Genomic DNA, 13,048 nt, shown 5'->3' with positions numbered 1-13,048 from the left:
CCATCTCTCATTTCCACCCCATATGGGTGCTCACTTCAGTGTAAATAAATATATTTGGTGACCCTTGGATTCATGTCTGTGTCTGTCTCTAAGCTGGTACCTCCATGAGGGTCAGAAACCTGGTGCTTTGGCTCACTGTTATACCCTCAGTACTGAGCACAGTCTTCAGCTGACAGTAGGAAAACAAGAGCTATTGTAGCCAAGAATGTAATGAGAAAAAATACTTTAAAAACTAAGAAAGATATATATCTTTTTAAAATATGCGAAGAGAATTACTCATCTTAAATTCTAAAAGCATTCGTTTATTCATTCATTTCTTTCAACAAATATTTTTCAGTCTTCCACTATTTTCCAGCTTTTCCTAAGACCTGGATCTACAATGGTAAATATAAATAATCTTAAAAAAAATCTCTTTCTCGTTTTCTTTTGTTCTCTGACAGAAATAACACTATGTATTTATTCAGTAAAAATAGAATGGTATAAATCCTTGCCCTCTATTTATATATCAGTGCTTGGTGGCAACCTTTATGTTTGTTGCCTCTAAGAGTATAGGAAATTAATGCTTGGAAAGGGATGTTTTACAATGCTCAAAACTCCAGAAACAATTTCCTTTGGAAGGAACTTCTGGCATTATAATTGATTATCAGGATATATGACTTCTAGATTTATTTTTACAAAAACATAAAAACATAAAATGAAAAAAGTCCACCTTCTGTGTAGACTAAGAATGATGTGTTTTAAATGGCTTTATTTTTTTAATGTTAGGTAGAAATTTCCTCTTTCATGGGATCAGATCCTTTGGAAACCACTGCCAGACAGTGGTTGGTTATATTGTAAGGAAAATAAACATGTGCTAGTGAAAAATGAGGTATTTAGATATTCAATGTATATGTGTTTTTCTTGTATATGATGTGTTAGCATATCACAGAGAACTGTCTGGGTGTCAGGAAAAACTTGGAATTCTCTCAGCAGCGTGTTGAGTAAAGGCCAAACATAATAAAGTACATCTGGCTTGCTTTCCAGAGAGATCTAAGAAATTAATTTTTCTGCAAATTAGAACCAATTTGTATTGAACTCCTCTATATAAGCAAGTTAAGATTGACCATAGGTAGCTTTTACTCGCATGATTTTTATTGGCCGCTTGCTTGTTTAGGGGAAATAGAGAAATAGGGCAGCACATCTCTAATAAGAGTTCATTGAGTTTGCACACCTTTAAACAAGAGCAAGATCTACCAGTTGGCAGTATAGTAAAGTAATCATACATTCCAGCTTGGAACATTCACTCATGAACAAAAATAGCTCTACATAAGACCGTAAATATGAAACAGTTGTATGCAGTTCAACCATAAGCCGCATCTGCTTAAAATTTTAGTAAGACACATAGAATGGCATTCATTTCACATTTGTTCAACAGGCGGATCATTAATACTATAGCTTGAATGGCCTAGATCAGAGGATCTCACAGTGTGGCCCCTGAGCCAGCAACATTAACATCACGTGAGAAATTGTTAGAAATGCAAATTCTAGACCCCATCCCAAACCTATTGAATCAGAAACACTAGGGGTAAGGTCCAGAGATCTTGTCTTAAATGCCCCTCCTAATGAGTGTTCCTAACTGCCTTCCAGTGAGTACCCTTGAGAATAGGTACTGTCCTAGATTCAGGTAAATGGAGTTCAGCCCTAGCTCAGTGTGTCACTTTAATTCTTTGCTTCCCCCCTTTCTTCACTTCTAAATAAAGACATATTAAACCACCTCAAGATTTATTAGGGATGCATGTAATAGAAAAAGCACAGTCAGACAGAGTTGGCTTCAACGTCTGAATTTCCCCCTCGTTACCACATGGCTTTGGGTTAACAATAATGAAAACTGATTTTATTGACCATTTACTAGGTGCCAAACCCTATGCCAAGTGCATTATCTTTATCTTTGTCTCAGTTTGTCCTCATAAAAATACTCTAATATTGTCCCATTTTATAATTTAATTTCTGAGATGTAGAGAGGTTTTACAAATTGCATAACTGGAATTAATACATGTATTAAACTTACTCAAGAGCCCCGCTCAGACTGTACTAGTTAGGAGTAATCCTTCTCTAGATATAAGACTTCTATAATCCTGAATAACGTGGCATAATATGACCAACCTCATAGAAAATTAGTGAGTCAAATGGGAAGAGCTAGATATCTGACACACTGCAGCTACTCAAATACAAATTCCTCTCTTCTTTCCACTCTTCAAGCATAATATTCCATGATATTATATGAAATATATATAAATTAAAAGGATGGTTAAGCAAAAATTTAGAAATTTTACCTCTATTTTATTTTTAGTTTTTGAAATATTTATTCTGCTACACTTTACAAATTCAGGTGTTCTTGAAGAGGCAGAAGGGATCTTATCCTTACTGACTGAGAGGATTGTGGGGGACACACCCTAAGTTGGCTGCCAACACTCCCTGTATCCTGATATTATGCCCTCTCCTTGAGTGTGGGTGAGAATTCTGACTTGCTTCTAACCAATAGAATATGGCACAGTTGATGTGATATCACTTCTATGATTACATTATATAGGATTATACCTTTTGGGACTTCCCTGGTGCTCCAGTGGTTAGGACTCCACATCCACTGCAACGGCACGGGGTTCAATCCCTGGTCAAGGAACTAAGATCCCACGTGCTGCAAGGTTTGCCCAAAAATAAAAAATAAAATAAAATAAAATAAAAATGTAAGATGCCCTTGTTACATTAAAAAAAAATTATACCTTTTATCTTTCTATCATACTCTCCCTATAGGTGCTCTCCTTTAATGGCTGTTGATGGAGCAAGCTGCCATGCTGTCAACTTCCCTATATTGCAAAGAACTGAGAGTGGCGTTCAGCTGACAGCCAAGAAGGAACTGAGGCCCTTGGTCCAACAGCCCACAGAGGACTGAATCCTGCCAACAATCACTTGGAAGCAGATTCTTCCTCAGCTGAGCTTTCAAATGATACCTCAAGCCTGACTGTCACCTTGATTGGAGTTTGGTGAGACATCCTGGAGCAGAAGATCCAGGTAAGCCATGCCCTGATTCTTTATTCACAGAAACAGTGATGGAATGCATGTGCGATATTTATCTTAAACCTCTAAGTTTGCTATGTAGCAATATATAATACAAAGATTAAATGGTTTCAGCTCTAGGCCATTAAGTCCCTATGTTTTGTGCTGCTTTCTCAAAGTGCTTGAAATCAGAATAAATTTAGATAAAAAGTTAATGACATTCTATAGCACTAAAATAAAGACAGTGTTCTCTAGATATGTCAGGGAAAGCTTATAGAAGAATAGAGGCTGCTAAAAGGATAACCACAGAGCCAAGGAGGTGCTCTCCCAATAGAAATCTAATGAGCCTTTTCCTGGACTGCAATTTTTCACCTGTCCTCAAAGGTCTGGGTTAGGTATCCTCTCCTCTGGAAAGCTGTCCCAGGGAACTCCATTCTGAAGTGACCCTCTTCTGTGCTCCCACATAACCTGACTCCACTTCTTTGATTGTATTCCCATCTCCCTCATTTCATCCACTGGACACTGAGTAATTTATATTTGTCTCCTTTCTTAGGGTGCTCTTCCAGCTCTCCTCTTGCCCCTCTCTAACTTTATCCTTCATGTGAAATTCCATATATTCCCAACTTGTGAGTACCATATGCAAACTAAAGGAAAAAAATGGAATATATTGGCTTTTTCAATGAAACAGTCCAATAAGTGGTGCTGGTGTCAGTGACAGCTAGTTCCAGTTGATCAAACTGTGGTGTCAGATCTCATTGTCCTTGTATCTTCCTCCTCTTTCTCCCATTTGTTCTCCTCCCCTTTTATCAACTTTTTTTCTTCTCCTTCTTTCCCTCTCTCTCACTTTTTACCCCTACCCGGTTTCGCTTTCCTTTCTGCTGTCTTCCTCAAGAAAGGTTTCCCATGGAGCTCAATGATGTTTCCATTAACTCCCTGCTTACTGCATCCTTCCAGCTAAGCTTATCTTGCCTAGCATTCTAAACTATCCTATAACGGGTTTGCTGTGTCCCTAGTTATATTGTGGGACCACCCCCCAGTGAATCATTTTGGCCAGTCTTGGTAAAGCCTCTACATTGGTCACTTTGAGTCACGTGGCTGATTAGCTCACCAGAACCACAAAGGGTGATATAAAGGAAATTTCAAAATGGAAGCATTTCGGGACAGATTGAAAAGTAGCAGATGACCATTAAGCACTAGTTTTTACTTTTTACTTTTTACATAAGTGAAAACCCCTCCAGTTCCCGGTTCAGCCTCATCTCCCCTTTGACGTCTCCTGTGTGCTCATGTCCCTACATCCTCTGGCTTTCAGCGTTTATGAAATAATCTGCCCTCCATCCACTTAAGAATGTCGTGAGTTGTCTAGAACCTCATTCCATGGTAAACTAACCCCTTCCTCCCAGCTCTTTCAAAAAAATACATCTCCAATTATTTTAACTTTAAATGACTTCAAAAGCTTAATTCCTTGAGCTGGACCCTAAAGATTTCATCTGATTCTCTCCAGTGGAGGCTGCTCACTCTTCCCATGCTATGTTACTGTACAGAATTACTTGTGATTTCCCACATGGCTTTCCATGGTCCTGTCTCTGCCTGTGCTGCCTTCTCCTTCCAGACTGCCCTTTCTTGCCAGTCCTTCAAAGGCCAGCCAATGTTAGTATCCTCTCCTCTAGTAAACTGTCCTGGTAAACTCTGTTCTAAATTTCAAGACACTCTTTGGTGCTTCCATGTGACCTGACTTCCCTCATTAGACTGATTGTGTTTCTGTCACCCTTTCAGAAGCAGTGAGCTTCAAGAGAACAGGCACTGTATCTTTTTTCTCCTTAGGCTTTAAAATTACCAGAGTGTATTGCCCATAGTAGGCATGCAAATGTTAGTTAGGTTAATGAATCCATAGTCACATTTAATCTGCACCATGACCCTGTGTGACTGATGATATATATATATATATGTATAACATTTTATTCTATATTATAAAACAATACATACTCACTACAAAAAATTTGGAAAATACATAATCATACAAAGTATAAGGTAAAATCAGCTTATACTCTTACTGTGCAGAGATAATCACTGTTATCATTTTGGTGCATTTCTTTCTAACCATTCTGTTTGCATTAGAAAAGAAAAAAAGATTGCAGTTATGTACTGTACATTTCCCAGGCTTGTTTTCCATCACTCTCCCTTATGCAGTACAGGGTCCAACCTCAACCTTCTTCTGCTTCCATCCTTTTGAAAACGCTAGTCCTCCTGTATAATGCACCCACTCTTCCTCCGCTTGCAGCACATTCCTCTGGGCTCTCTCAGTCAATAACTCGATTTCTATTCCCTTTGTGACTCTTTCTCTGAGACCCTCAAGTTGAGTTATTTATTACTTCCCTGTGCTGGTCCACTACCTGGCACATGTATCTCTTGTAACATTTAGACCTTTTAAGTATGTGCTCGTTGGATGTTTTCCCCATTCAACACAGCACCTCACCTTTGCCTCTTCTCCCACTCTGTTCCTTCTTGGCCCTTCCCACCCTCATTCTTCACTTGTAATTTGACATACGTTATACAATCAGAATGTGATTACAAACTGAATGAACCATGCCATGAGCTTTTAGTCCTGTATCTGATACAGATGAGCAAAGAGAGGCATATGTAAGTTACATCAATTGCCCAAGGACACACTGGTATGCTGCTTTCATTTTCTGGAAGGAGAAAAAAAATCAATAGTCTGCAGTGTCTTTCAAATAAATTAAACACACATGAACCAGTTTTACATCTGGAGTGGGTATTTGCAATATTGATGCTTCAAAATGAAATTGAGTGTTACCCATCACCAGAATGTCTTAACACCAATGAGTTAATACTTCTATCAACTGTGAGCGGCAGCTGAAAATTCCCTGAAAATTGGCTTCATTTCAGTGGCAGCTCTTCCAGGCACCAACTCATTTCATAACATAGAGGCCATGCAGAGTGGGTTGCATCACTGGCCAGGCGTGCTAGTCTGCTTAAGACTGACAAAGGGGCAAAGGAGAAGAGAGCTCTTGTCTGACAGAAATTTTGTTTAAATTGTTCCTCTCTCCCTCCTCCTCCCCCTCCTCCTGACTTCTCATTGCTGAACTGTGATTGCATCATCTTCTCCTTGAGGAAGACAGGGAAATAAAAGCACTCACTTGTGTAGATAAAGAGCATGTGCTCCCCAAAGTCATTCCAGCAATGCACAATAGAGCTTGCTGCAAACACGAGACCAACACGATCCATCGACAAAGAACATCGTCCAGATGCTGCCTTCTGTGCTTTTGGGTTGTTTTCTTGTTTGTTCATTTAGAAAATGACACTGCAATAAAGAAGAACAAGAGGTACATGGGTTTTGCTCACCCAGTGATAACCAATATATAATTGTAAATGAATTTCCCTGAAAGCAACTGGAGAGAGATTATACAGTTGTGGGAGGAGAGAGAAGGCACACACTGACAGAGCCCATTATTAGAACCTGAGGGCTCAATGCTGCATTTCCTATTCTGACAGGGTATCATTTTAACCCACTAGCAGAAGTAAACTCCTTGGAATGATCTGTAGTGTCAATTCAGGTCATCTGTTAACTCTGTCAATGATGTTTATTGTCTGCTGTAAACACAGGTGGGAATGCCCAGGAGCATTCCATTAATACGGTCACTTAGTGCTACTGTAGTTGTTTCCAACTATGGGTCCAAGAGAGTTCTTTCAGATTGTGCTTCAAAGGGATCTGGCTAAAACCAGCAATATTCCCCTCCTACCCCTGACATGCAACATAAAAGAAAATGAGTGACAAAAATGGCAATTCAAAATCGCCATGGTTAGTTTCTCTAACTAGTACCTAGGAGCTAGGAATGATATACTAGTGTTTTTCAAATTTTGGATTGCCAAACCCATACCCCTTATTTCTGAATCTAATACTTTTCCAATGATGCAGATGTTGCTGGTTCAGGACCCCATCTTGAGAAACACTGCTCTATATCATTTCCCATAAAACATTTCTACAACATGTGAACAGTGACAGCAAATGTTACCTTGCTCATAGACTTCCCTTTCCATCATTTTTTTTCTTCAGTAATTGGAACATCATGCAGGGAAATAAAACTTAAGTATAATATTTGCCTAGTTAGCTCACCCATTCCTAGACATAACTTCTCAGGACTCAGTAAAAAATTATATGGTTTAATTATAGTTAGCAAGGTAGACTGAGCATTGTTACATTTGTTTGCTCACATGACCATTTAGTTGTTTATTCAATACATAGTCTTATATTTATCATAGTCAGATCCTGTGCTAGGGACTGGGTAGACAAAGATGAGAAAGGCATAAACAGTGCTGTTAGGGGATCAAAATCGAGAGGGGAAATCAAGCAAATATGAAACTATCAGCTATGATTGCACAATGATGGCAGCAAGTACAAAGGAGCTCTACTTCCAACCAGGCTGGAAAGACGATCAGGAAATACTTCAAGAGTAGCTGATATCTGTGCTGTCTTGGAGGGGATGGAAGCCTGTGAATCTGATGGATACAGTGCTTGGTACCCAGAAGGATGATAATGCTAGAGATGAAGGAGTTTTGTTTTTTTTGTTGTTTTTTAACAAGGGCCCTGCTGTGGTGCTAATGAAGAGGTTAAGAGCACCTGCCTTAGGGATCGGCCTTCTGAGTTCGAATCTTGACTTGGTCACTTGATACCTGCGTGACTTTAGTGAGTCACTCAATTTCCCTGAGTCCCATTTTTTTAATTTGTAATATGTGGATAATAATAATGTTTGGATTGTGTTGAGGATAAAATTCAAGATAAGGCATTTAAAGTCCCTAGTATACCGACTAACCTGTACATAGACAGTACTCTCTAAATAGGAGTGGAAATGTTAATGAATATCAAATGAATTAAACACAGCAAGTTATAACCCTACACTGATGGGAAGAACTTGAAAGGTGAGATGTGCTATCAGGACTAGAAAATGAATTTTCACAGCAGCCTTCCTCATTGTACTCCTAGAATATCTATACATTTTATTTGCAAACTAATGGTTCTATACAGTCCTCTGAATATTTGTTGAAATTTTGGTCTGAAAAGAGAACAGAAGAAAATTTCATCCAGCCCTTTCAATGTAAATAGGAGTAACCTGAGGCCCAGGAAATGTAGACGGCTTGGGCAGCCATTTTCAATAGGCCATAGTCTTCTTAAAGACCTGAGTCACATTTACTCACTCTGTAATCCTAGTTCTTAACACAAACCTCAGACACAGAAGGTAGCACATTACTCATTCATGAGTACTGAATGAATGAGCAATTCAAGGTTTGGGGGTTTTTTGTTTGTTCTTTAAATTTTTATGGCTCACATAGTCAAAAATGCAATCCGCCTGAAGCACATATCTAAGACAATGATAAAACTTATGATATGTAAAGAGATCACATATATTAAAATTCTTTGTTCATTATGCACACTTTTAATTCTTTAATGCAGCTTCAAAGATTCCTGCATAAAAAGCCTTCTGTCTACAGTTTTATTTAAATCACTGGTTTACAGTTAAACCCCATGGCAGGATGAAATATTCCTAATGTTTTCTGCATATTTTTTTCTCTAAGAGCACTAAGAAACAGTTGCAGAATCATTCTTTATTGAATGAATAAATGTGGTTGGCTCTGCTTTCTTCAGTATTGCCCTTATCTTACCATTCCTGACATAGAACCCATGGCATTCGTGACATGTTATTGGCCTTAAAACGGGCTCACCATTGAAAGGAAATACATGCCTATCAAGATCAAAACATATCTAGAGCCTCAGGCTCTCTCCTAACTATGTTCTCTTTCTACTCTATGCTTCCCTCATATTTTCAGACTTGAGGATCATTTCATATGATCTTTGTCAATAAGAGATGGCCTGTAAACTGACACCATCCTTAAATTAAACAATAATGGTCTCTCATTTTAAGGGAAATTTGGGAATTTTTCTCAACATTTTTTCAACCATAAGTTGATACCATTGGAGTCAAGATGTTCCTTTGACAGTAGAAAACTCATTTTGCATGCATGTTATAATGCTTTTGATTTTGCAAGGGCCTGTTGTGATGTGTGATAATTTTTGTAAGACTTCGGTCTGCTTTTAATTCAGTTGATAAGAAAATTATAAAAGATTTGGACAAGCATGTACCAGGGTATTGCATCATTTTCCCAGTGTACAGCCACCCAGTTGGCATGTTCTTAAGTGAGACACTAATCTCTTTCAGCCCCACCATTAACTGAGGCCAGTTTTGATTCAATAATAAGGATGAACTTCCCAATATTTCACCTGATGAAAATGGAATCTTCAGCCCCTGGGTGCCCAGAATCAAGATTCTGGGGCTCTAGAGTATTGTGAAAATATTTCACATGTCTTGGTGTTTATCATTATGTTCTATGTGGTGAAATTTTTATAAGTAGGTAGATAGAGTGAAAGGATAAAATAGGTCAAAAAAAGCAAAGCTCTGTGAGGGACGGTAAAAGGATTTTAAATTAGAATTTGATAATTTTATTAATTTTGTAAATGGAAAAGTAAGTGCCTATGTCTTAATACATTCAATCAAAATTATCTAATGCTATCCTTTGCTGCTGCAATTAGTGATGGAGTCTCCTTTTTGTGGGTAAGCATAACAGCCATTAATTTTAATGAGAGTAACATTTGTTTGTTTGTTTTTTTTAAATGTGGGCATTGGTTGGAATGAGTATGCTGAAAACTTGCACTGGACTGAACTGAGTGATAAAAGCATCATCTTCCAGGTCAACAGTGCACTAATCAGGAGGACTCTGTATACAAGCATGCTATAAACAGTGATTACCAAGGAGTTATTAAGTCAATAAGCAAACCCCTAATTTATAAATGAGTAACATTGACACTAAACAACAGGTCAACTCTCATAGTCTCCAGTATTTCAAAGCCTGCCATTATTCCCATAAGGAGAGGCATACCTCATTTTGTATAGCAATAGAAAGGAAGAATTATTTCGTAATTTGAGTAACAGCATAAAAATATCCTTTCCCCTAATGAGAAGATAGCATACTCTTTGGTCTTTTTCATTTTGGCCTTCCCCTCCCACCATGGTGTCCAGTACACTCTCCATCTACTTTGATTCCAAACATCTAAGGTGGTGCCAGGAAGAAGCATTTTAACAAGCACTTCAGAGGGATTGAATGCAAGTTTCCAAGCCTCCAGGTTATAAACAATACTTCCAGTCGTGCCAGAATTTTATCTTTAAAATGCAAACTTGATCTACATCTCTCCCTCCACCCTATCCACCCCCAACTCTTCACCACCCACAATTCTTCAGGATAAAAATTGACAAACAAATCCTAATATCAGAGGTTATAAATTGGAGGTGGGCAGGTCAAGATACAGTTGGTTTGTTCTACACATTAAATAAAAATTTTAATATGTTGTCAATATTTTAAAATTAGAGATTTCACAGAAAGCAACAGATTGAAAGCTGTTCTCTAAATTATTGCAACATGGCTTGCCCAGGTTAAGGACAGTTCTCTTCAAGTGGAACCCACCTTATCCATTAGTCCCAATCACTTCTTCTCAATGATAGCAATCTGTCTTGCTAGCTATGACCTTGATGGGACACCTAAGATATTTGAAATTTTGGAAACACCCCCCCACTGCCACCTACAAAATCCTTTCCCTCCTCCCGTAAAACACCTCCTTGAATGCTGGCACAGAAATTTGGCCTCTAGCCAAAACATGTTGTATTTTTTTCTCAAACATGTTTTGCTGTTGTTCAGTTTTTGACTCTGTGCTTTTGAATAGGTTTTGCATTGAACACCCAGCCTCCATGATCGTATCCAGGGTAAACTTACTTTTCCCTTAAAATTCAAACCAGAGATGATACAATTTAGAGTAGTGTGCATTGTTTCCTCGTTAACTTCCTATTACCATCTCTTACTAGTATTTAAGTCCATTCTTTAAGTACATTTGCTTACTTTAAAATGCTAAACTATGAACTTTACAGAGTGAGGACCTAATTTAGTTGTATCTCTCATACCTAACCTAAGCCAGGAGCATGGTAGTTAACACATAAATGTTGACTATAGATGGATGGATGTCAACAATATAAACATGCTTGCTGGTAGCTGTAGTTTCTATGAGCTACCTTCTTTATTATTATATTTAATATGGTCTTTAAGAGTTGTAGAAATAAGTTTTAATCCGTGGTGAGAAAACAGAAATTAAGGTAAGAAAGTAACTTTGTCTAGTTTGCTAGTTATTCACCTCATCCAGACACTTACTCATGGAAACAAAATTGCAACCGGCTATATGAAGAAACTGTAGTGTATTTATATTATCCACCATGTGAGGGACAAAGAACAGAGATGCAGGATCTAGGAGAATGAGTGGCACAAATCAGTTTCTCAAAAAATATTTGTTGAATGATTGAATGAGTGGATACATAAATGAATGAATTTGAAGATGATTGTGATTCCAGACTTCAGGGAACTTATGCACTAGTGAGGACATGATTAGGGTTACCATCTCCAATTGTGCCAACTATGAAAAGGTGCCGTCCTTTGGTGCAGATAAATCATATAATGCAACCTCTTCAGGCAGATAAATTGTAAAACATGCTTCTTATTGAACTAATTAGATCCAGTCCCATGACAAGCAGCATTGACTAATAACCAGGACTGCATTTGAACGTCCACTCACTTGTCTTAGGATCCAGCTACAAGTCTTAGGTTGTCTTAGGGCACAACCTCTATTGCTGTATGTAGTAGCCCTATGTGTTCATAAAAAACAACTGATGCTAATATTCTGTGATGAGCACAAGAAATTAAGTGTGGCTCAGAGGACAATTAGAGCTTAGATGAGGGTCTCTCTATGGAGACCAAGTTGTCAGTGAAGCTGCAGAGGCAGAGCTGACATCTGAAACTAGTTGTAGAGGATTGGGAGAGACTAAGCAGTCCCAGGACACCAGGCAGGGCATTCCAGACACAGAGGCTCAACAGGTACTCACACACAGGGGACTGTTGCTGAATGAGTGTGTGAGGATGCAGGAGTCCAGTGAATTATAAATGCATGTTACAGCAAGTGAAAGAAAGCACACAACCAAGAGTTAGGTAAAATAACAATAGCAACATATAATTAACTCCTATCGAGCAGTTATAGATGCCAGGAACTATTCTAAGCACTTTATATACATCAACTAAATAATTCCTTTCAACAACCCCATAAAAGATAGGATGAAAACTACGCATAATCTAGTACTTTCTATGTGTCATTAATTTTAGAAGCCTGTGAGTTAAGTTCTGTTGTTTTCTTTATTTTGCAAAGGAACAAACTTAGCACATTCTGACTTCTCCCCACTCCCAATTTAAGGCTCAAAGTGGTTATGTGACTTGACTAAGTTTATACACCTAATAAGTGGTAGAATTAGGATATTTATGACCAGATCTCTGCCTCTAGCAAATAAGACTACCCCATGTATTCAGGAGATAAATCACTGAGAGGCCTATAACTTGGCTCCAGTGAATGAACTTTCCTGGTCTAGTCAGCTCTAGACAAGGTTGGAGAACTCTCTGGTGCAAAACACAGTTTATGGGACACAAGGTTTGCTGAGGAACACAAGCACCATCATCAGGATCAGTGGGGCAGATATTTCATAGAGATTCCCAGTGCGTCTATGGTAAAGACAAGAAATCTGTTTTTGTTTTGTTTTGTTTGTTTTTATTAAGCTCCATGGATAATTCTGAGAACCAGCTGTATTTGAAACCATAATTTTATAATACTATAATCCATTCCTACTAAAATGCCCTCTATTTGTATTTTAAATAAGTCAATTAAAATTTACTTCCAGTTGAAGAAATAACTCTTGCATTTCGCCAGAGAGCTCAAAAGTTTGGTGAAATAAAACCATGTACCCAGGGGAAATAATAAAAATGTAGTAGCTTGTGTTTAGGACACTAATAACCAGATATAAAGTAGAGTTTTAGGGGAACTATAGCATAGATAGATTGATTGATAAAGATATTGGAGGTCTTC

The 13,048-nt window shown here is 38.1% G+C and overlaps 1 long non-coding RNA gene across 1 annotated transcript in view; it reads left to right on the top strand.

The window, feature by feature from the left end:
• The window catches only part of LOC307179511, a 490,390-nt gene that overhangs the window by 205,125 nt on the left and 272,217 nt on the right, over positions 1-13,048 (top strand). The window contains exon 3 of the long non-coding RNA XR_013825417.1: positions 2,791-3,048. This is a non-coding gene — a long non-coding RNA (uncharacterized lncRNA). The remainder of the gene's footprint in view (positions 1-2,790; positions 3,049-13,048) is intronic.

Source organism: Stenella coeruleoalba, assembly GCF_951394435.1.
Source record: "Stenella coeruleoalba genome assembly, chromosome: 20".
NCBI classification, from domain to species: domain Eukaryota; kingdom Metazoa; phylum Chordata; class Mammalia; order Artiodactyla; family Delphinidae; genus Stenella; species Stenella coeruleoalba.
Note: the sequence above shows the minus strand (reverse complement) of the source record. Positions and strands in the feature narration are given on the sequence as shown.